General features: G+C 49.0%; 1 protein-coding gene across 2 annotated transcripts in view; it reads left to right on the top strand.

Moving 5' to 3' along the window:
- Positions 1-24,789, top strand: part of sona (sol narae) — a 213,665-nt gene that overhangs the window by 23,245 nt on the left and 165,631 nt on the right. Inside the window, exon 1 of one of the 2 annotated variants that reach the window (XM_045732874.2) lies at positions 20,825-21,296. The exons of the other annotated variant lie outside the window; for it this stretch is intronic. The gene's annotated coding sequence lies outside the window, so the exon portion shown is untranslated. Of the gene's footprint in view, positions 1-20,824; positions 21,297-24,789 lie in introns of those variants that run through there. 2 annotated transcript variants of the gene reach the window in all.

Raw genomic sequence — 24,789 nt, 5'->3', positions numbered from 1 at the left:
TATTTATATTTGAAGTAGGTGGTTGAAGCATTTATAATTTTTAGGGATGAGTTTTTGAGCATCTGAACCTTAGAGCGCCTATTCTTGAGCCCTCGAGCCTGTTCTTGAGCCCCTCGAGCCTGTTCTTGAGCCCCTCGTGCCTGTTCTTGAGCCCCTCGAGCCTGTTCTTGAGAGCGTGTGAGCCCGGTACTTTCTTAGCCTCATTATCTGTGAGCTCCTCAGGAAGATACAAGAGTGTCTGAGACTTAAGGAAAGCAGACCCAACCAGACCACTTTCACTACTTCTGCCCAGATCACTTTCTCTTTCATCCTCCTCCTTCTTCCTCTTCCGACCTCCTTCCTTCATTCACCTCTCTTCTCTTTGTCTCTTTTTCTCTTCGTCCGGGTCTCTGCGCCTCTTTATCTCTGCCCGCCTCTCTCTCTCTCTCTCTCTCTCTCTCTCTCTCTCTCTCTCTCTCTCTCTCTCTCTCTCTCTCTCTCTCTCTCTCTTATAGATATCTTTTTCCGATGTTATATTTTGCTAAGCCGACCATACCTTAAGGAGGAGTGTGGGGACCTCAACGGTGCTCACCACAGTCAGTTATACATGTCAAAGGTCACGGGGGCACCTTTGCCTTTCTTGCCACCTGACCTTCCCTATGCTGCCACCTCTTACCCCCCCCCCCCCCGCGCTGCCACCACATTGTTACCCAACATTAGCCTAACCAAAGTTACCCAACATGGCATAACCAAAGTTACCCCCGCATGGCATAACCAAAGTTACTCAACATGGCATAACCAAAGTTACTCAACATGGCATAACCAAAGTTACCCAACATGGCATAACCAAAGTTACCCCCGCATGGCATAACCAAAGTTATCCCCGCATGGCATAACCAAAGTTACCCCCGCATGGCATAACCAAAGTTACCCCCGCATGGCATAACCAAAGTTACCCCCGCATGGCATAACCAAAGTTACCCCACTGCATGGCATAACCAAAGTTACCCAACATGGCATAACCAAAGTTACCCCCCGCATGGCATAACCAAAGTTACTCAACATGGCATAACCAAAGTTACCCAACATGGCATAACCACAGTTACCCAACATGGCATAACCACAGTTACCCAACATGGCATAACCACAGTTACCCAACATGGCATAAACAAAGTTACCCAACATGGCATAACCAAAGTTACCCAACATGGCATAACCAAAGTTACCCAACATGGCATAACCCCATATACCCCAACATGGCATAACCAAAGATACCCCAACATGGCATAACCAAAGATACCCCAACATGGCATAACCATAGGTACCCAACATGGCATAACCACAGTTACCCAACATGGCATAACCAAAGTTACCCAACATGGCATAACCAAAGTTACCCAACATGGCATAACCAAAGTTACCCAACATGGCATAACCAAATATACCCCAACATGGCATAATCAACGATACCCCAACATGGCATAACCAAAGTTACCCAACATGACATCACTCATGCGGAAGACAATACCTGACTCCTGACAACTGACCTTTGGTTGATGACTGGCGGACACACCTGTACTGTGTGACACACCTGTACTGTGTGACACAGGTGTCGTGACTATACTCTCATCAATGATCACTCAACAGCACTCTCACAAAGTACCACCACCTACCACCACCCACCACCACCCACCACCAACCTCCTACCACCACCTACCACCACCCACCACCACCAACCTCCTACCACCGCCTACCACCACCTACCACCACCCACCACCACCAACCTCCTACCACCACCTACCACCACCCACCCACCAAACACACACCGAAACTACGACGTTGGTACAACGTTGGAGCAAGTTTTAACACCACCTAACCAGTTATAACAACCAATATAGCAAGTTGTAACAACGTTCTAATACGTCATAAACACGTTAAGCCAAGATGTAACAACTTTATTTCAAGTTGTAACAAGCGGAAAATAGAGACAGTTTCGGTTTGTGTTTCCAGGGCACCAACCTCCTACCACCACCTACCACCACCTACCACCACCACCAACCACCACCTACCACCACCTCAACTTTCCCCCACACCAGGAATCAACATAGCGGGGGTGAGAGTCGTATTTAGAAAGGTTAGAAACGAGAGCAGAACACTGCTGACCTGTATTAAAGTTCAGAGATAACTAGGCCTTTGCTGACCTGTAGTTGTGGCCAGAGACAGGCTCTGCTGACCTGTAGTTGTGGCCAGAGACAGGCTCTGCTGACCTGTAGTTGTGGCCAGAGACAGGCTCTGCTGACCTGTAGTTGTGGCCAGAGACAGGCTCTGCTGACCTGTAGTTGTGTCCAGAGACAGGCTCTGCTGACCTGCAGTTGTGGCCAGAGACAGGCTCTGCTGACCTGTAGTTGTGTCCAGAGACAGGCTCTGCTGACCTGTAGTTGTGTCCAGAGACAGGCTCTGCTGACCTGTAGTTGTGTCCAGAGACAGGCTCTGCTGACCTGTAGTTGTGTCCAGAGACAGGCTCTGCTGACCTGTAGTTGTGACCAGAGACAGGCTCTGCTGACCTGCAGGTGTGACCAGAGACAGGCTCTGCTGACCTGTAGTTGTGTCCAGAGACAGGCTCTGCTGACCTGCAGGTGTGGCCAGAGACAGGCTCTGCTGACCTGCAGGTGTGGCCAGAGACAGGCTCTGTTGACCTGCAGGTGTGTCCAGAGTCCTGGACCCTTATGTGGTCTCCACCACCCTAGCCTAGCAATCCACCCCGTCCTCTGCTACACTAGACCTCAGACATCAGGCCTCAGACACCGTGATATAAGGTCTCCACAGCGCCTACAGTCTGCGCATCTCGCTTCTCCCGTTGTTCCCGCTACTTCTGGGTCACATCAGTATCTTAGTACATGCATAAAACTGTTGTCTACGTCCTTGTGCTTGTGTCTGCAGACACCTATATAACCTATAGTTCATCATATATTAAATGGTTTCCTTTTTTTGTCCACATATAGATTCCTATTTTGAGATGTGTTCGTTATATGGAACTGGTCCCAGAGGTCCTGAGGTCTTCTTAACTCCCTCTGACTCAATGGTTTAAGTTTCAGGTCTTAGTTATCCTTGTAGACCTTCGCCTCTTTGTCTCGCTTCATGCGGGTCGGCGTTCAATTCCCGACGGTCCACAAGTGGTTGGGCACCATTCCTTCCCCCCCACTTCCCATCCTAAATCCTTATCCTGACCCCTTCCCAGTGTTATATAGTCGTAATGGCTTGGTGCTTTCCCTGATAATCTCTCTCTCTCTCTCTCTCTCTCTCTCTCTCTCTCTCTCTCTCTCTCTCTCTCTCTCTCTCTCAGTCTCAGGATGCAGCCCGGTGCAGCTACCTCTCAGGTACCTGTTTCCTGCTGGGTGAACAGGTCCATCTGGTGAAAGAAACTGTGTGGATGTTTGAGTGCGTGTATCTGTATGCTAGTGTTACGAGTCCAATTCCCAAACAAACACGGGAGACAATTGTAGTGTTGTAACCAGTCCAATGATCGGGGCTGTTGGCTACTCCCTCGCTCATTGGCCAAGCATGCTTTCACTTCCTCCACACACGCACGCACACACACACACACACACACACACACACACACACACACACACACACACACACACACACACACACACACACACTCTATGGTGGAGGCTGACTCCATACACAGTTTCAAGTGTAGATATGATAGAGCCCAATAGGCTCAGGAACCTGTACACCTGTTGATTGACGGTTGAGAGGCGGGACCAAAGAGCCAGAGCTCAACCCCCGCAAGCACAACTAGGTGAGTACACACACACACACACCTGGTAGTTACACACCTGCTGTGAGGATATGAGTGCATGTGTTAGAGAGAAATACATATGTAATAGATATGAAAAAGAAAAACAGGTCGGGAGGCAGCACATTAGACAACGGTTAGAAAGGCGGGGACCAAGAGCTAACATCTCCATCCCACAAGCAGCACATATAGTATATAAACACACGCAAACCAAACAAAAACATTTGACTGTCCCTTCAAGAAAGGCTTCTGTCCCAGACGGAGCTCCAAGGACCCAGGCAGCACTGGACAGGTAAGAGGGTGACAGACAGACAGAAGTTGTCGAGCTGGATGGACAGGACGAGTGGGGACCCCTCAAGGCTCCGTCCTGGGACCACATCTGTTCCTAATTGATGTGAACGACCTGTCCGAGGTAGTGGGCTAGTCCTTGTCATTGATTAATTCATTGCAGTGAGGATTTAAGGCGACGCAAATCTATTGAGGAAAGTTAAAACCGAGGATTATACGGCTGAGAATTACAGGCACATCTTGACACACTCCAGAAATGGTTAAACAAGTGGTTCTTAGATCTAAACCCCAGTAAGTGTTTGATATGAGTGGGATTGGGTGGTTATAGTTAGGAGCTGCCTCGTATGGGCCAATAGGCCTTCTGCAGTTGCCTTTGTTCTTATGTTGTTCGTATGTTCTTATGTTCTTAAGTGTAAGGTACTGGCGCTGGGAAAGGGAAATAGGAACCGAGAGCACACATTACACAGGAAACATCAGCGACATTAATATAACAGTTATACCGCCTTTATATATCTGGACCAGAGAACATTGAGACATTATACAGGACCTGTTATAGAACAGGTCCAGTGTGGTCACCCAGCCTGGACCAGGTCCATGTAACAATGGGGCTTTAGCACACCGTAGAGGCGGCGTAGAGGCTGCCAGGCCTCACTACTCTAGACAAAGAGAGACAATAGAGGTGAAATCATTCCAATATTCCAGATGATCTCAGACATTAGTGGAGGCGACGGACACAATAATTGTTGATCCTGAAGACTGTTGTTGAGAGCCAGGGATGGCCACAACTACCCCGCCAGTATCATGACTCATTACCCAACAACATCACCAGCCATTGTTATTGTGGACAGGCGACCGGGAGGCAGGGCCCAGGAGCTGAAGGCCTCGTAGTAAAAACATTGAGTACTGGTACGTGTCCATGCGAATACATGTTCCCTATACCTGTCTTCATGCTATGTCAACCTGTCCTCTTAATGCGCCAGAATTTTCGACGCTGTCGGTCATTGCTTCAAAATTCCGGTGATTTAGTGACATTAAAGCACCGTAATGTCGACGCTTCCCATGTGAGTTGCGTAGGAACGCACGCTCACACACGCACGCTCACACACCACACAGTCACACCGGTGCTGCAGGCTTGTGTACACCTGTGTGTCGTGCCACAACGACACACTTGGTGACCACACAGTAACTACATCACCCTAAACTCTACTCCCCACGGCTGCTGCCTTATTGAAGTTATTACAACTTTAGTAATCAACTTAACTGTGGGATAACTTGTGTTTATTGACTGTGAGTCTATGTTAGTTATGTGACATGTCTGGGCGTCCTGGGAAGGAGAAGGAAGAGGTGAAGAACAACAAAAGGGAATAAAGAGGAAAATAAATAGAATGAGGAAGAGGAGGAGGAAGATGAGGTGTCGGATCAGCAGGAGCAGTGAGGTGAAGTCTTCGCTTCCACTCCAGGAATCACTCAGAGGATCTTAATGAAATCAATATATATTCACCTCTGGTCCAAACCACTGAGGTAATCCCTGGCCTCCCACGGGGTTATACGACCCACTCTAGGAGCCCGCGGCCAGGCCAGACAGCTGCAGCCTTTCAACCACCATCTCCGACAACCATCCCTTTCAACCACCATCTCCGACACCAACCAGCTCCCATGCCCCAGACATCCAAACATCTGCCATCCACCCCGTCATCCAAGCCGCGCCCTGCCGTCAACTCAGCATCCAACAGTATATAAGCAGCGCCCCTGACACAGCATGCAGTCAGCATACAGGCCGTGGACAGGTGGCCCCCCTGCTGTGTGTAGCCAAGCACAGACCGCTGTCTGTACCTCAGCATGTTGAAGGGACAAAGCTGTCATTTTGTTGTGGCGGGAAGAGAGAGAGAGACCCAGGTCTGAGATGACACAGAACTCCGAGTGTGTGTGTGTGTGGTCCTCCCTGTGTTCTGGCTGTGTCTCTCTTCGTGTCTCTGTCTCTCTTCCTCTCTCTGTCTCTCTCTCTTCGTCTCTCTGTCTCTCTCTCTTCGTCTCTCTGTATCACTCTTCGTCTCTCTGTGTCTCTCTGTCTCTTCTCTTCTCACTTCAAACTAACACTTAGGGTCTACGTGATAAAAATTAAAATTCCAATATACTTTCTCCAAGCGAGGAGCTGTCATCCCACCTCGGTTCATTTTATTACCTGGCTGTGAAGATTACTGTGATAGGAGGTGGTTTTATAGGTCTATACTTCACGTGGTGTTAGAGTAGAGTGATGTTAGCTTCAGTGTGAAGACCCGCCGCTCTTGTGGGCCGCCTCACCTCAAGTCACTGACGGCGGTGTCTCCATAACTTTATTGTTGTTTAAGATTCAGCTACACGCAACAAAACGTTCCAAGTAGCACGGCCTATGGTGAGCCCCTAGTGGACTTACCTGGCACAGGAGCGGGGCAAGTAGCACGGGCTATGGTGAGCCCGTAGTGGACTTACCTGGCACAGCAGCAGGGCTGTAACTCTCTCTCCATAACCCCTCTAGTTATGCAATGTATAAGAGTTGCGGTCACAACTTGTTCCCGCCTAAACTCGCCCCTCGGGGCAAAATTAAACTTGTTTGGGTCGTTGGTGGTGAGGGCCGAGGTGGAAACATGGATAAGTTGAGTGGATGTGATGGGTTGGATTAGCGTGTGCAGGAGGATTACCGAGAGGCGAGGCAGGAGGGACGCAGCTGGTGACCTTAAGACGCACACAGCTGGCAATTAAGGACGCTGCTAATGGTCGGGTTAAGACGGTAGACTCTTCTACTGGACCTCCAGACGAGGACACAGGCGAGGCAGGAGGTAATACCAAGCGAAGGATAACTAAACGAATCAATAAAAATGATTGAAAAACAACTTAATTGTTGGGAGTTGTGAAGTATGATTATTGTTAATACGTGAAGTGTCTAGGCGGAGAGGAGGGAGGGAGGGAACTATCAGGGGGAAGCACCAAGCCATAACGACTATATAGCACTGGGAAGGGGTCAGGATAAGGATTTGGGGTGGGACGGGGGAAAGGAATGGTGCCCAACTACTTAGACAGTCGGGGATTGAACGCTGACCTGTATGAAGTGAGACCGTCGCTCTACCGTCCAGCGCAAGTGGGTGGACGGGAAGAGGTGTTACTAACCATCCCTCCTGGTCGTCACAGCCCCCCCTAGTCGTCACAGCCCCCCCTGGTCGTCACAGCCCCCCTGGTCGTCACAGCCCCCCTGGTCGTCACAGCCCCCCCTGGTCGTCACAGCCCCCCCTGGTCGTCACAGCCCCCCTGGTCGTCACAGCCCCCCCTGGTCGTCACAGCCCCCCCTGGTCGTCACAGCCCCCCCTGGTCGTCACAGCCCCCCCTGGTCGTCACAGCCCCCCTGGTCGTCACAGCCCCCCTGGTCGTCACAGCCCCCCTGGTCGTCACAGCCCCCCTGGTCGTCACAGCTCCCCCTGGTCGTCACAGCCCCCCCCCCCTGGTCGTCACAGCCCCTCTGGTCGTCACAGCCCCCCCTGGTCGTCACAGCCCCCTGATCGTCACAGCCCCCCTGGTCGTCACAGCCCCCCCCCCTGGTCGTCACAGCCCCCCCCCCTGGTCGTCACAGCCCCCCTGGTCGTCACAGCCCCCCCTGGTCGTCACAGCCCCCCCCCCCCCTGGTCGTCACAGCCCCCCTGGCCGTCACAGCCCCCCTGGTCGTCACAGCCCCCCCTGGTCGTCACAGCCCCCCCTGGTCGTCACAGCCCCCCCTGGTCGTCACAGCCCCCCTGGTCGTCACAGCCCCCTGGTCGTCACAGCTGGACATGGTAACCACCCCACTTTACTGCCAGTGTTGCCAACCACGACACTTGGGAGTGTTGAGGTAGGAGACTGAGGTAGTTACGTTTACAATGTCCATTTAGTTCAGGCTCGTGACCAACTGACCAACGATCCTGCGCGCTGGTGACGTTGGCACCACTATCATCCCTCTCTTCCCTACTCCCTGTTTCCTCCCAATCTCCCCTCTGCCCCCTTTGGCACCTTCTCCACCTTTCTCCCCAACTCCACCCCAATATTCTCTCTCTCTCTCTGTTATACCGAATTCACGTTTATCATGAATTCGGCCAGACACCGTTCACCAATTAGGTGATGAAGGAGGGCGGGGGGGGGGGGTCACTATTCGACCCTCCCCCTTCACCCCTTAACAGCAATAGGACCGACCCCGACCGACCTATGTTTGTCCCATACCACAGACTAGCAGCTGCGTCATACAGACACGTGGAAACGGACATTCCATCTCTTATCTGTATATACACACTTGGGACAATGTTTACCATTTTCTATAACCATGTCTGACAAATAAGCAAGAGGGGATACTACGTTCACTCGCACGTTCAGCAGAACTTGAGATTAAACTCCCATTTAGCCCGACAGTTTGGTTTCTGGGTAAGAACTTGAGCTGTGTTTTATACAGGCGGGAGGTCCGCGTCACGCTCTGATGTCCGGGTGTGTTTGGTGACGTGAAAACATCATTTTGCACCAAGTTTCTTTACAAGTGTTTGTTCAGGGTTGAACACGTTTTCCATTTCAGTCTGTGAGTTTGTTGGTTAGTTTTAAGGACGTGGGCGGGGCGGAGCGGTGACGAGGTTCCACATCCACGGAACGAATGGATTCTGGCGCACTTATTTTTTTCTCATGTTTTTAAAAGTTACACTTTTCGGGTTGAGGGAGACAACGAGAGAGATACACTTGGTTATACCAGGTAATGTCTTGTCTTATTATGCACTCTGGCGGCCCTCTCAGAGTGATCCACACGTCAAGGGTGACGTGGCCGCCTCCACGAGTGACGTGGCCACTTGTAAGTGTCCACGTCAATCACTGTCTTCCGGGGCGGAGGTGAACAGGTGTCACCCGGGTCGTTCCGTTTAACGACCCATTTAAGTGGTTGAGCAGCCGGGGATCACGAGGGCAGAAGTGCAGGGGAGCAGACACAAGGGTGCTATCATGTGCTAAATTGAGAGAGAGTAAGAGTGAAAGTTGGAGACACGGAGAGAAAGGAGGAGAGAGGGAGACACAGAGAGAGAGAGGAGGAGAGAAGGACACAGAGAGAGAGAGGAGGAGGAGGAGAGGACACAGAGAGAGAAGAAGAGAGAGACAGACAGAGACACAGAGAGAGCATTATAATCCCATAACCAGTCTAGCCATCCCTCTAACTACCACACCATCACCAATCACCTTCTAGAGGTGTTCTCCAGTGTTCACTGTTCATGATAGTTAATGTTTACAGGTGTGATGAACATTTGATCAATTTGTCTCTAGTTTCAGAGTTGATCAGTAGTGAGGAAGTGCTGGTAAGTGCTGGAGCTCTATCTCTAATATATTCCTGGAGCCTGGCAAGCATGGGTCAATGAATGGCAGCCCAGGCAGCGCCCACAAGGGGCTGGTCGTTACTGAGGTGCACACACACACACACACGCACACGCACACAGAGGCCGCTGTGTGCGTGCCGGTGATAGCGACCATAGAGGAGAGAGAGACACTGACAGTGTCAGCTGGCTCCCTGCTACACTTTCCCTTAATGCTGCCTTCAGTACACCCGTCACACGCACTCACACGCACTCACGTGCACTGACGTACACACGTACACACTCGCACACGCACTTACGTACACACACAGATTGGACAAAGATAAACTATTCAACACTGGTGGGACACGAACAAGGGGACACAGGTGGAAACTGAGTACCCACATGAGCCACAGAGACGTTAGAAAGAACTTCTCCAGTGTCAGAGTAGTTAACAAATGGAATGCATTAGGCAGTGATGTGGTGGAGGCTGACTCCATACACAGTTTCAAGTGTAGATATGATAGAGCCCAGTAGGCTCAGGAACCTGTACACCAGTTGATTGACAGTTGAGAGGCGGGACCAAAGAGCCAGAGCTCAACCCCCCGCAAGCACAACTAGCTGAGTACAACTAGGTGAGTAAACAGAGTCCAAAAGGCCCGAATTTGATCCTCACGAACACATTTAGGTGAGTACTAACACTGACTCAATAATGTTGTCACACTGATATTGTCACACTAACACTCACTCTAATACTGTCACACTAACACTCACTCTAATACTGTCACACTGATATTGTCACACTAACACTCACTCTAATACTGTCACACTGATATTGTCACACTAACACTCACTGTAATACTGTCACACTGACACTGACACACTAACACTGGCCGCTTCAGAGTGTGCAGGAAAGTGTGTAAACGAGCATGAAATAAAAGGGAAATTATGTCCATGTTGCTGAGGTGGGGGGGGGGGGGGGTAGGGTGAGGTGTGGTGGGGGGTGCAGGGGGGGGGGAGGGGGGGGGGTAATGGCAACAAGAGTGACTTTCCCTGGTGTGTTGATACACAGTTACACGTAGGGAGCCAGAGGCGAGTACGTGTGTGTGTGTGTGTGTGTGTGTGTGTGTGTGTGTGTGTGTGTGTGTGTGTGTGTGTGTGTGTGTGTGTATTCACCTAGTTGTGCTTACGGGGGTTGAGCTCACCTCTTTCGGTCCGCTTCTCAACTATCAATCAATCGACTGTTATTAACTACTACTGTGTGTACTCACCTATTTGTGCTTGTAGGATGGAACATTGGCTCTTGGATCCTGCCTTTCCAGCCTTCGGTTGTTTACAACAATGACTCCGGTCCCATTTCCCTATCATACCTAATTTTAAAATTATGAATAGAGTTTGTGTGTGTGTTTGTGTGAGTACTCACCTAGATGAACATACAGGGTCGAGCTAAGCTCCTGGGCCCGCCGCCCGAAGTCTGAGAGAAACTCAGACTCACACACAGTGAGCAGACCAAGAGAGAGGCAGCGCTGTATAAGACTGAAGACTGAGGAAGGTGAGAACAGACTCCACATATAACATTATATAACCTGCCGGTCACCTAACACTGAATAACTTGCACCAACAAGGAGGATATAGAGAGACAGGATATATCTTGGGAGGATATATGAGAGAACGAAAGAATAGGACAGCGACAACTATAGGAGAGAGAGAGGCGTAGAGAGGCGGGACCAAAGAGCTAAAGCTCAACTCCCGCAAGCACAACTAGCAGAGTACACGCACTTAAATAGACAGCATCAGAGAGTGCGAGAGAGAGAGATACCTTCCTGCTGTAGTATTGAAATCTCCCAGGCTAGGCTGTTAGCCTGTCGCTGGGTAACTGAAAATAAATGTTCACTTATAACTAAAGGTGTTTCACAGTTACACACACACACACACACACACACACACACACACACACACACACACACACACACACACACACACACACACACTGACTTCCCACTCATTTCCCCACAGAGACGTTAGAAAGAACTTTTTCAGTGTCAGAGTAGTTAGTAAATGGAATGCATTAGGAAGTGATGTGGTGGAGGCTGACTCCATACACAGTTTCAAATGTAGATATGATAGAGCCCAATAGGCTCAGGAATCTGTACACCAGTTGATTGACGGTTGAGAGGCGGGACCAAAGAGCCAGAGCTCAACCCCCGCAAGCACAATTAGGTGAGTACAATTAGGTGAGTACACACACACACACACACAGAGGAAGTGATGTGGTGGAGGCTGACTCCATACACAGTTTCAAGTGTAGATATGATAGAGCCCAGTAGAATCAGGAACCTGTACACCTGTTGATTGACAGTTGAGAGGCGGGACTAAAGAGCCAGAGCTCAACCCCCGCAAGCACAACTAGATGAGTACACACACCTGTACACACACACACACACACACACACACACACACACACACACACACACACACACACACGAAGGAGTCCTTGACATTATGCATATTAAACTCCTTATACTATGATAAAGATGAGAGAACCGAGTCTTTGCATTAGCCAAAGAGCGCCATGAAGGCGGGGGCCAGGAGCTTGACTCGCCCCGTCAAGGACCCGTAGATGACTAAACAACCATATACCACTACCTCATCCATATAAGAATACAATACCACTAATATATATATAAATAACTAATACATGACAGCATCATCAATGTAAGTTGACGTATAGAAGTTAACTTAAATCATTAATATTAGTTCATATAAAAACATGTTAACTTAAGTACACCAAAAGTGCAACAATTGTGTGAACCTCGTAGTCTGGTGTAGTGTTAACTCCACAGGTGTGTACAGGTGACTTCTTGCATGTGTGGACCGACCTGTGAGGTGACACTACCGTCACTACTCCCCCAGGGTGTGTGGACCCACCTGTGAGGTGTCACACTACCGTCACTACTCCCCCAGGGTGTGTGGACCCACCAGTGAGGTGTCACACTACCGTCACTACTCCCACAGGGTGTGTGGACCCACCTGTGAGGTGTCACACTACCGTCACTACTCCCCCAGGGTGTGTGGACCCACCTGTGAGGTGTTACACTACCGTCACTACTCCCCCAGGGTGTGTGGACCCACCTGTGAGGTGTCACACTACCGTCACTACTCCCCCAGGGTGTGTGGACCCACCTGTGAGGTGTCACACTACCGTCACTACTCCCCCAGGGTGTGTGGACCCACCTGTGAGGTGTCACACTACCGTCACTACTCCCCCAGGGTGTGTGGACCCACCAGTGAGGTGTCACACTACCGTCACTACTCCCCCAGGGTGTGTGGACCCACCTGTGAGGTGTCACACTACCGTCACTACTCCCCCAGGGTGTGTGGACCCACCTGTGAGGTGTCACACTACCGTCACTACTCCCCCAGGGTGTGTGGACCCACCTGTGAGGTGTCACACTACCGTCACTACTCCCCCAGGGTGTGTGGACCCACCTGTGAGGTGTCACACTACCGTCACTACTCCCCCAGGGTGTGTGGACCCACCTGTGAGGTGTCACACTACCGTCACTACTCCCCCAGGGTGTGTGGACCCACCTGTGAGGTGTCACACTACCGTCACTACTCCCCCAGGGTGTGTGGACCCACCTGTGAGGTGTCACACTACCGTCACTACTCCCCCAGGGTGTGTGGACCCACCTGTGAGGTGTCACACTACCGTCACTACTCCCCCAGGGTGTGTGGACCCACCTGTGAGGTGTCACACTACCGTCACTACTCCCCCAGGGTGTGTGGACCCACCTGTGAGGTGTCACACTACCGTCACTACTCCCCCAGGGTGTGTGGACCCACCTGTGAGGTGTCACACTACCGTCACTACTCCCCCAGGGTGTGTGGACCCACCTGTGAGGTGTCACACTACCGTCACTACTCCCCCAGGGTGTGTGGACCCACCTGTGAGGTGTCACACTACCGTCACTACTCCCCCAGGGTGTGTGGACCCACCTGTGAGGTGTCACACTACCGTCACTACTCCCCCAGGGTGTGTGGACCCACCTGTGAGGTGTCACACTACCTTTATTATGAGTGGACTTTAGCGACATTTAATTAGTGCCGTGTTCACCTGAGCGTGAGGCTAATATTTACACTACAAACTCTTACAGAAAGAACTTCCTAACAATAATATTGTGTAAGAGTTGGTTCTCTGAACATTTTATGAACGTGAACATTGACACAATTTTACGTAATTGACTTTTGCTCCACAGAACCCTAAAGTGTAACGGAGTAACTCCTGGTGTTATTGTTTGATCTTAAAACAACGCCCAGTTAGTGATTAGTAACTTTATATAAATATCTACTGTGTCAACATGGCCACACTTCCCTGGAAACACAATCTGAAACTGTCTCTATTTTCCGCTTGTTACAACTTGTAATAAAGCTGTTACGTCTTGGCTTAACGTATTTATGACGTATTAGAACGTTGTTACAACTTGCTATATTGGTTGTTCTCGCCAAACACACACCCAAACTACGACGTTGGTACAACGTTCGAACAAGTTTTAACACCTAACCAGTTATAACAACCAATATAGCAAGTTGTAACAACGTTCTAATACGTCATAAACACGTTAAGCCGAGATGTAACAACTTTATTACAAGTTGTAACAAGCGGAAAATAGACAGTTTCGATTTGTGTTTCCAGGGTTATAACTGGTTAGGTGTTAAAACTTGTTCGAACGTTGTACCAACGTCACGTAGTTTCGGTGTGTGTTTGGCGGGATCCGACCCCTCGAGCGTCGTCGCCACTCAGCCAACATCAGCTGTGTCAACATTATAATCGAACCCTGGAGTGTCTGTATTTATAAACTACAATGTGTCCAGACGCTCGGGGCTAGTCTCTTCCAACTTTTCGAAATGACACATGGATGTGTGTAGGAAGGGAGTGATGTGAGTGTTATAGGCCAGCCATAGGCCCCAGTGCCACTGTTTAAGAAATGACGCCCTCTATAGCGACCCCCCTTATAATTTTCGTGTTCCGAAATAGGAGAGGACGTTTTCCATAGAGTTTTAAGTTTTTCAGTACTTTGTAATATTTAATTTTTTGAGATAGAGGGATGAGGGAGGGAAGGAGAGAGGAAGGGAGAGGGAAGAAGGATACAGAGAGGGGATAAGACAGAGGAAGAGAGATGAGAGACGGGAGGGAGAGAGAGACCCGGGCACAGCCGGGTACTTCATCTACTTTTGCATAAAAACAATATTATTAATATTATTATGACTGTTACTTTTTATCAAAATATTCCATATCAATAATATTTGTTAACATCTAAACAAACAAACAAACAAAACTAATGGAACAAACACAACTAATCAATTACACACAGAAATCACAACAGCGTGATGGATCACTTGAACACATTCACAGCGTCTGGGATGATCTGGGACGCAGGTTCGAATCCTCGTCACGGCCCTTGTGGCTGTGTTCACAACTCATCAACTCTACTACCCAGACGAACAAACATCACGGTCTATACGTGTACTGAACATAATGTTCCTAACTACTGTTGCGTCTAGTGGTCAACAATCTCACATTATTGACCCGTCAAGTGGTTACACAATCTTGAGGTTATCTTGAGATGATTTCGGGACTTTAGTGTCCCCGCGGCCCGGTCCTCTACCAGGCCTCCACCCCCAGGAAGCAGCCCGTGACAGCTGACTAACACCCAGGTACCTATTTTACTGCTAGGTAACAGGGGCATAGGGTGAAAGAAACTCTGTCCATTGTTTCTCGCCGGCGCCCGGGATCGAACCCGGGACCACAGGATCACAAGTCCAGTGTGCTGTCCGCTCGGCCGACCGGCTCCCCACAAGGTTCATCTTGTGAACTTCTTGCTCCTTAAACTGTGCAGAGCGCTAGTTCCTGCAGGCTACCACTTGGGCTGGACGGTAGAGCGACGGTCTTGCATCATGCAGGTCGGCGTTCAATCCCCGACTGTCTAAGTGATTGGGGACCATTCCTTTCCCTCCGTCCCATCCCAAATCCTTATCCTGACCCCTTCCAAGTGCGTAATGGCTTGGCGCTTTCCCCCCCTGACAATTCCCTCCAGCGGGCTACACCCCAGCACCCGCGGGTCCAGCAGCCTTAACATCTACACTAACACAACAAGAACCAACAATAACATCAACAGTGACAAACAGAACATCAACAGTGACGAACAGATAATTAACAGAAGAGTCACAGAGTCAACCTGAGGCTGCATGCTTCAGTACTACCAATAAGCTCCACAAATATTATAACATAATTCAACTCTCAGTTCTCAGCTTAAGTTTATTATATATTCTCAGAGTGGTGTTCACTCCATGTTAATACTGACACAACTAAAAGGTTTAAAGATAAATAAAAAAAGGTTTTAACATCACAAAAGTCATTGCACATATTGCACAAGATCCGGCACACAGGGTGTAGTTGTAAAGAGCATGTGAACCATCAACCACCATGACTGGCACTCCTACCACCACCACTACTATTGACACAACTACTACTACCACCTTACTACCATCACTACCACTACCAACACCCCTACCACCATCACTATCACCACCACCACCACCACCACCATCACCACCAAAAACTATCACCACTATCGCTACAACCACAAATTTCCAACCCTGGAGTACAGAAGAAACAGAGTAGATATGATCCCAACATGCAAGATACTGAGGGAAAAATACCAGATAGACTGAGACAGCCTCTTTAAGTTGAGAAAAAGTCGAGCAAGAGGACGCAAGTGGAAGCTGGGAACACAAATGTATCAAAGGAATGTAAGGAAATACTGGTTCCCTGTGAATGCAGCAGAGGAAGAAGTTCTAGAAGCCTCCTCCATCTAGAACGTTAAGATATTCGACAATTATGTTGAGCATCAGAATATTTAAGCTATAACTAAACAGGTACACCACCACCGCTACAACTATTACCACCACAACTACCAGTACCACTACCACCACCGATGTTATGACCCCACATACACCAGTATGATCATACTGTGGCTGGTGTATGATGTATTCCAACTGTATAGTGATATCCTGGCTGAGTAGCCTAGTATCACAAATATTTTATTGTTTATCTAATCTTCTTTCGACAATATACTAGTATTAATTGTGTATTGCCAATGTATGTCTAGTATACCTATGTATATTATATTTCTGTTCCATAAGTCTTTGCCATGTATTAGCAGATATATATATTGAAAGTGTAGTGAATAGCAGTTGGTCTGGCAGGTAGAGCGACGGTCTTGGTACTTGCAGGTCGAGGTTCGATCCCAATGATCTAAGTGGTTGGGCACAGTTTCTTCACTGCTTCCTCATATCCCAGCTCTTTGTCCTCATATCCCATGCTCTTGTCATAGCCCTTAGAACACAATACAGTAACACAGGCTACTGTATTATAGCTTAGCGTTCTGTCCTCGTGAAAAATTGTATTGACCTCTACAAATATTCTTCAGAAAATTCGCGTTTAAATTTTTTTAAACAATTCAAACTGGGGCCGCTGCATGAGGAAGCTTTATATAACTATACAAAATATATTAAAGCGGACCTACATTACATTCATAACTATATTACAAATAACATATAATAAATATCTCTGATTACATATACAAAATTCAAACAATAAAGGCAATATAATTATAACTCTAACAACAAAGACAATAGTGACAGCGTACAATGCTTTCAATAATTACTAATAAGAAATTCCGTCACGTAAGTCACTGGCGTTAATCAGGTTAACTTTCCGACACAATTATTGTTGCCTAATGTTAGTGGGAAGGGAAGTGACTTAAGGCTCTCTGCCACTCTGATGCCAACTGCTCACTCTATATATATATATATATATATATATATATATATATATATATATATATATAATATATATATATATGAGAGAGAGAGAGAGAAAATGACAATGTCAGATCACGAAGGAAGAATTGAAACAAATTTCCTTAAGTACTTACGTATTAATTAATACCTTTTCAGAATGCTGGATATTACAAGTCGGTGGCAGCTATAGGCGAGATGTGGGGAAAAGCAATGTTTTTATTCACAAATATAAGAGGAAAATGCCTAAGGTCCATTACCAATACATGTGAGTTCCAGGAAGCAGCAACACTAATGAGATATTATTCAGATAACTGTGTATTAATGATCTTATTCAAATTGTTTTTTAATTGATCAATCAAAAATGTATCCAAATTATACAAATCTTTACTAATGTTTACATTGTATGGGTTTGTGATCTGTACTATAGCAGATTTAATAATATTTTAGTTGAAAATGCTTTAAAAATTCGTTATTAAAGAAAACCTCTCCTCAATTGCGTGGTAATTTTCTGACAATTGAACACACAGAGTATTAAACAATTGGCCATTTTTGACAATATTTATGCTGTGAAATTCAAAATTTCAAATCTTATTATGTTTCTCCTACATATAATCTATTATTAAAGTCTTGACAAGGTAAAGACTGAACCTTGAACCAAACGTTAAATATATAGAATAAAACAGAAGCCTAGCCTCTTGCTGAGATGGTGTAGTGAATGGTGGTGTCATTACTTCACATCTACATCAACACACTGCTACATTTGTATACATTATCTTACCTTAGTGACGTCTTACATTAATAAATCAATTTTCATCACACCAATTAACATATAATTAACATAGGCTATTCTAAAATTTTTATGACAGCCTCAGTCCAGTTTATAACGGAGATAAAGCAGTATGCTGGCAACACAGCAGTATGCTGGGCACACAGCAGTATGCTGGGCACACAGCAGTATGCTGGGCACACAGCAGTATGCTGGGCACACAGCAGTATGCTGGACACACAGCAGTATGCTGGACACAGCAGTATGCTGGACACACACAGCAGTATGCTGGCAACACAGCAGTATGCTGGGCACACAGCAGTATGCTGGACACACAGCAGTATGCTGGACACAGCAGTATGCTGGCCACACAGCAGTATGCTGGCCACACAGCAGTATGCTGGCCACACAGCAGTATGCTGGACACACACAGAGCAGTATGCTGGCCACACAGCAGTATGCTGGACACACACAGCAGTATGCTGGCCACACAGCAGTATGCTGGACACACACAGCAGTATGCTGGACACACAGCAGCTCAATATTCTGGCAGTGGGTCAGCCTCACTAACCTTACAAAAGTTGTCATAGCTTTTAATAGTGCAGCTTTCAGGCCTTTATGCATTTCTTAGTTCTAAATATAAAGTAATCTCTTTAATGTGTATTATTTGAATAATTGCACTAGAGAGTTCATAGTCTGTTTTTTTTCTTTTCTGCAAGCCTCATTGGCTAATCGATCTACAGAGTCATGCTTTCCAATTCCAACATGAGATGGGATCCACACTAATTTTATACAAAACTTATTATCATTGGCAAAAATGACATTCCATTTAATATTACAAGCTACTTCAGACAGTAATTGTCATGGGTTATTTAAAGACTGCAGAGAGCTTTTCGAATCGCAAAATACCAAGGTCCTCAGTGGCTAGATAAATGCCTAATAACGGAACTGTAACACCTGGTTCCTGCTACCAGACACACCTGTGTTACGTTACCAAAAGCACCTGTAATTCCTGCCTCCAGGACAGCAGGATGTGTAACACTGAGAGGAGGTGTAGCATCAGTGTCCCCCGTGAAGCTGGCCGCCCCGGCCTTGAGGTGTGGACGGGGAGTGACGCCGCTGACAGTTTCCAGCCCTGAGGGCGGCTGGCGTTAGGCACCCCTCTCTCTCCCACCCCTCACATCACCCCTCCCACTTCTCTCTCCCACACCTTTCCCGTCATTGATAGGGGCTCCTACTCTAGTATAGCCGAGATATATATATATATATATATAGCTATCTTAGTATATATGTCTAATTCAAACTTCAAAGTGAGCAGACGTAGCGGGGGAGTAGTGCGCGCACGCACGCACGCACGCACGCACGCACGCACACACGCACACACACACACACACACACACACACACACACACACACACACACACACACACACACACACGCACACGCACGCACGCACGCACATACGCACCCACCAACATCAACACTTTCACTTTCCCGTCCCTCATGGCTCTGGACCGTTATGTAGCGAAGTCCATATTCTTGTGTTCCGAGTTTGTGATGGGAAGGCGGCTAACTTCCCGCCATGAGAGTTGTGTGTGTGCTTCAGGAAACACACAATGCCAACATGTATGTGCACGACGATCAGTCATTTCCAATGGTGGAGTATTGCCGCACTTTCTTGAAGGTAGGAAAGTTGGGTGGTCGGAGAGAAAGGGATTGTGGCGGGCGGTGGCGGATGTGGGTCAGTCAGTGCTGGAGTCGGCAGTGGAGCACCCGCACACGCTCTCACACGCTCCACAGTGCCGCATGCAGTGCCAACTCTAGCTGTATGGGGCGACGGGATATACACATTGCGCTCCTGGTTCGATATCATACACCGAGTGAATTGTAAAGAGTGCGGCGGCCATAGTGAGACGCCTGGAGGCATCGCTACTGGTGCGGGAACGTCCCCTTTTACTGACTGGTCGACGGCGGCACTGTGGATGGTGAGGCAGTGGTGACTCCAGTGGTGTGAAGGACTGTCTGACGTGGGCATTATTCCTCGTCCTCTGGTCGACGCTAATGGTCACGGAAGAGCAACAAATAGGACTGAAACTAAAGGAAAATAAATCAGTGTATTCCCATGGTGTGAGAAAGATAATGTGTTGTTGTTGAAGAGTCTTGTAATGTTTGTTGAGCAAGGATGCCAGGGCTGATCCCAGAGAACTACCGTGTCTCCTCACCTCTCACACCCCCTCCCCCTCACTCTTCCCCTCACTTAAACCCCTTGACCTATCTTATTTTAGAAACGTATAACCATTGTCTCCTTAAACTGTGATCCCTCTATCCTCCGCTATTACCAAAATCTCCAGCCCATTTTTTATCTTCTACATCAACCGTAGCATTACATTCTTCTGGTCTAAATTCTATTAATTCAGAGTATTCTCTCTCTCTCTCTCTCTCTCTCTCTCTCTCTCTCTCTCTCTCTCTCTCTCTCTCTCTCTCTCTCTCTCTCTCTCGTTCACTCCTTGACTCCATCTGACAAGGATTTCAGCATCTTGTCTTCCACTTCCTAGTCACTTCATTATTTCCTCTTGAACCCTCTCTCTACCTCCTCCAAGACTCGGCCCTCTCTCTCTACCTTCTCCAAGACTCGGCCCTCTCTCCCTACCTTCTCCAAGACTCGGCCCTCTCTCCCTACCTCCTCCAAGACTCGGCCCTCTCTCTCTACCTCCTCCAAGACTCGGCCCTCTGTCTACCTCCTCCAAGACTCGGCCCTCTCTCCCTACCTCCTCCAAGACTCGGCCCTCTCTCCCTACCTCCTCCAAGACTCGGCCCTCTCTCCCTACCTCCTCCAAGACTCGGCCCTCTCTCCCTACCTTCTCCAAGACTCGGCCCTCTCTCCCTACCTCCTCCAAGACTCTGCCCTCTCTCTCTACCTCCTCCAAGACTCGGCCCTCTGTCTACCTCCTCCAAGACTCGGCCCTCTCTGTCTACCTCCTCCAAGACTCGGCCCTCTGTCTACCTCCTCCAAGACTCGGCCCTCTCTCTCTACCTCCTCCAAGACTCGGCCCTCTCTCTCTCTACCTCCTCCAAGACTCGGCCCTCTCTCTCTCTACCTCCTCCAAGACTCGGCCCTCTCCCTGCTCCAAGACCTGCCCCTCACCACACACCTCCAAGCCCTCCACACCACCTGACGAAGACTCGCCCGGGCGCTCCACACCTGAGGAAGGCGTCGAGGAACTCTTCCGAATATCAGTCAACTGTAACTAAGGATTACAAGTCAGGAGAGCTAAAGGTGAGTCTCAGGTGCTCATTGGTAACTTTTTACCGTGTGGGAGGACAGGTTCCTGCTCCAGTGTGAGTAGCGGACCTGCGCCCCTCCCCCCCCCACCCTGCCACTGATGGTGACCACGACCAGGAAGGTGATAGTGAAGGTGGTGGTTTTGATGGTGATAGTGAAGGTCCTGGCCACTGTGAGGGGGGGGGCTGGCCACTGTGAGGGGGGCCTGGCCACTGTGAGGGGGGCCCTGGCCACTGTGAGGGGGGGGGGCTGGCCACTGTGAGGGGGGCCTGGCCACTGTGAGGGGGGGGGGCCTGGCCACTGTGTGGGGGCTGGCCACTGTGTGGGGGCTGGCCACTGTGAGGGGGGCCTGGCCACTGTGAGGGGGGGCCTGGCCACTGTGAGGGGGGCCCTGGCCACTGTGAGGGGGGGGGGCCTGGCCACTGTGAGGGGGGAGGGACCTGGCCACTGTGAGGGGGGCCTTGGCCACTGTGAGGGGGGGCCTGGCCACTGTGAGGGGGGGGCTGGCCACTGTGAGGGGGGCCTGGCCACTGTGAGGGGGGGGGGGCCTGGCCACTGTGTGGGGGCTGGCCACTGTGAGGGGAGCCTGGCCACTGTGAGGGGGGGCATGGCCACTGTGAGGGGGGGCCTGACCACTGTGAGGGGGGGCCTGGCCACTGTGAGGGGGGCCCTGGCCACTGTGTGGGGGCTGGCCACTGTGTGGGGGCTGGCCACTGTGAGGGGGGGACCTGGCCACTGTGAGGGGGGCCTGGCCACTGTGAGGGGGGGCCTGGCCACTGTGAGGGGGGCCCTGGCCACTGTGTGGGGGCTGGCCACTGTGAGGGGGGGCCTGGCCACTGTGAGGGGGGCCCTGGCCACTGTGAGGGGGGGGGCCTGGCCACTGTGAGGGGGAGGGACCTGGCCACTGTGAGGGGGGGCTGGCCACTGTGAGGGGGGGCCTGGTCACTGTGAGGGGGGGCCGGGCCACTGTGAGGGGGGGGGCCTGGCCACTGTGAGGGGGGCCTGACCACTGCCCACAGACCAACACAACAGAGCACCAAGGGAGTCAAGTATAACGGGGTGCGGGGTAAAGTCTGCAAGATGAAAGTAGTTTGTTGTAATATTCAACAAGTGCAACTATCCATCACTTTCCCCTCTCTCTCTATCTCTATACAGATCTAGTTAATCTCCTTCTCTCTCTATTCCCTCTTATTCCTCTACACCTTCCCTACTTCTCCTCCCTTGCCTCAGGGTGCTAGGTGGTCCGGGCACCTCGTTACCTTATGAGTACCATCACTGGTGTCCCCTCACCTGGTCAAGTTGAGGGCAAGACTGGCCTCCACAACCTGTACTGTCTTGTCTTCATGTCTCTGACCGAGACCAGGCACCTCACCCCCTTGTGTAATGGTGCAGGTGTAGTGGTGACCTCACCACCTTGTGTAATGGTGCAGGTGTAGTGGTGACCTCACCACCTTGTGTAATGGTGCAGGTGTAGTGGTGACCTCACCACCTTGTGTAATGGTGCAGGTGTAGTGGTGACCTCACCACCTTGTGTAATGGTGCAGGTGTAGTGGTGACCTCACCACCTTGTGTAATGGTGCAGGTGTAGTGGTGACCTCACCACCCTTGTGTAATGGTGCAGGTGTAGTGGTTACCTCACCACCCTTGTTTAATGGTGCAGGTGTAGTGGTGACCTCACCACCCTTGTGTAATGGTGCAGGTGTAGTGGTGACCTCACCACCCTTGTGTAATGGTGCAGGTGTAGTTGTGACCTCAACACCTTGTGTAATGGTGCAGGTGTAGTGGTGACCTCACCACCCTTGTGTAATGGTGCAGGTGTAGTTGTGACCTCAACACCTTGTGTAATGGTGCAGGTGTAGTGGTGACCTCAACACCTTGTCTAATGGTGCAGGTGTAGTGGTGACCTCAACACCTTGTGTAAGGGTGCAGGTGTAGTGGTGACCTTAACACCTGTGTTACTACATGACAGAGGCACACTTCTTTCCAAAATTACATGTATTTTATAAATCAGGTAAATATCAGTCATGCTGATACCAGTAACTGATGTGTGTGTGTGTGCACTCACCTATTGGTACTCACCTATTGGTACTCACCTATTTGTGTCTACAGGATCGAGCATTAGCTCCTGGACCCCCACTTTTCAGTCATCTGGTTGTTTACAGCAATGTCTCTTGACCTATTTCTCCTATCATATCTACTTTTAAAATGATGAATGTTGTTTGCTTGTACAACCTTTCTTTAGTTTAATTAATTTTTCCACTGTTTTTACGCTAATAGAAAACTGTTTACCATCTTTATGATTCATCTGATTCTCAAGCTTCCATCCTTGGAAGCTTCTTGTTTGATTGGTATTCATTGTGAACATTTCCTCTTTTCCACTCTGTCAATCCCCTGAACATTATGTACGTCTCTATCATGTCTCCTCTCTCTCTCTCTCTCCTCTTTTCTAGCGTCGTCAGGTTTAGTTTTTTCAGTCCCTCTTCACACCCTCTCCCTGGCAATTCTAGGATTAGCCTTGTTGCAAACTTCTGAAGCTTTCCGAGTCTCCATCTAAAGAACACTCCGTGTAAAGGGCGGCATACTCTAAGACTTGTCTCACGTAGGTGGTGTGCAGCGATTTAATGCCTCCTTCATTAGCGTCCTGGATGATGGTGTGACTTTTGCTAGTGGTGTAAGGTACCATGTTGACGTGATCCTATTTATGAACCTCCAGAATTATAGTTGATGTTATATCCATTCTCAGGTCTTTTTCCGTGGTCGTTATAGGGAGGTATTTGCCCTTTATCGTGTACCGTCCTTTTGGTCGTCTGGCGCCTGTTTCCATTTCCATCACTTTACACTTGCTGGTGTTCAACTCTAGCAGCCATTTCTCGGACCAAATCTGCAGCTTAAGTCGTCCTGAAGAATCTTACATTCCTCATCTGTCGCAACTCTTCTCATTAATTTTGCACCGTATGCAAACATTGATATATATGACTGAAGTCCTATAAATAGGTCATTTTCATATATGAGAAAGAGTACTGGCATTGCTCCTTGACTACACCACTTGTTAGTGTACATCAGTCTGACTTCTCGCTCCTTAATGTTGTTCTCTGCTGCCTGTGTCTGTGAGATAATTCCTTACCCACGTCAGGGCTTTACCAGCTACTCCTGCCTGCCTGCCTCATCATTTTCAACAAGCAATATAATTTTCATAGTTAACGAAATTCTTGGCATGTTTATGTATTCGTTCCTATCATGTATGTATTCGTTCCTATCATGTATTTATTGCGGTTTTCCTCTGATCTCTGTATTTCTTCCACTCCCTACTGCTTTTTGGTTTTTGCTTTTTGGCATTGCCTGTTAAACCACTGTTTACTGTATTCTCTCCTACTGTGTTCCCTTATTGTTGGTATGAATATCTCTTCTGCTTCTGAACCTCAGTTTGACTTGGTCCATCATTTCCTGGACTGTCTTCCTGCTAAGTTCTTACTCCCACTGTACACTT

Source organism: Procambarus clarkii, chromosome 4 (assembly GCF_040958095.1).
Source record: "Procambarus clarkii isolate CNS0578487 chromosome 4, FALCON_Pclarkii_2.0, whole genome shotgun sequence".
Taxonomy (NCBI): domain Eukaryota; kingdom Metazoa; phylum Arthropoda; class Malacostraca; order Decapoda; family Cambaridae; genus Procambarus; species Procambarus clarkii.
The sequence above is the reverse complement of the archived record's forward strand: the minus strand, read 5'-3'. Positions and strand labels throughout refer to the sequence as shown.